Source organism: Coenobita brevimanus, chromosome 57, assembly GCF_032717465.1.
Source record: "Coenobita brevimanus isolate Jiangsu-jjx chromosome 57, ASM3271746v2, whole genome shotgun sequence".
Taxonomy (NCBI): Eukaryota; Metazoa; Arthropoda; class Malacostraca; order Decapoda; family Coenobitidae; genus Coenobita; species Coenobita brevimanus.
In genome coordinates, this window is record NC_137010.1 from 52,062,905 (window position 1) to 52,063,835 (window position 931).

At 37.4% G+C, this 931-nt stretch overlaps 1 non-coding gene across 1 annotated transcript; it reads left to right on the plus strand.

Moving 5' to 3' along the window:
- Positions 1 to 483: 483 nt before the first annotated feature.
- Positions 484 to 602, plus strand: LOC145402373 (5S ribosomal RNA). Its single transcript, XR_013897731.1, has one exon. It is a non-coding gene; the product is annotated as a 5S ribosomal RNA (ribosomal RNA).
- Positions 603 to 931: the final 329 nt, after the last annotated feature.

Genomic DNA, 931 nt, shown 5'->3' on the forward strand with positions numbered 1-931 from the left:
GAAATATTTTTTATGATAAATGTGAGATACATATACTGGATAACTCTTTGGACATTATAAACTCTAGAATTCAGTGGGTGCAAAACCATGTGGAAATATGCAGTGTGGAGTTAATGACAACTTTGATTAAGATGGATACAGGGCCGGATTAACCATGAGGCACTTGAGGCACTGGCCTCAGGCCTCCAAACTCTAAGGGGTCCCCAGATATAGTTAACTATATATGCCATCAAATTTTAATGATATCATTGAAGAATTTTTTTTGAAAGAAAGCTAGAAAAGTGTTTAAGTTACCAACGGTTGTGGACTTTGTTTTTTAATAAACAATAGTAAGAAACAATTTATTTATTTTCTGTTATTTACATATACATTTAGAGTTGGTTGAATTTTGATATCATTGAAGAATTTTCTAGAAAGAAAGAGTTTAAGTTACCAAAAGTAGTGGACTTTGGTTTTTGAATAAACAATATTAACAAGCAATTTGCCAACGGCCATACCACGTTGAGTACACCGCTTCCCGTCCCATCAGCGAAGTTAAGCAACGTTGGGTCTGGTTAGTACTTGGATGGGTGACTGCCTGGGAACACCAGATGCTGTTGGCATAACGTTCTCCCTACGTGTCAAGTGGGGTTGGTGGAGGATTAGTGCCCTTCCCTGTAAAACAATTAATTCTAAGCCCTTGGCCACCCCGTTTGGGATACATGGCATCTGGCAATGAATGAATGAAACAAGCAATTTTTTTTTTGTTCTTGTTACAGTACATACATATACATTTAAGGGTGCGGGCCCCCAAGCTGATCTGTGCCTCAGGCCCCTATTAAAGTTAATCCGGCCCTGGGTGGATAACTATTTATATTGTATGTGTATGTATACAAATTGCATATATGGGTTTTAGTTTTTTTTTTTTAATTCAGTGAAATTGGATCCACTC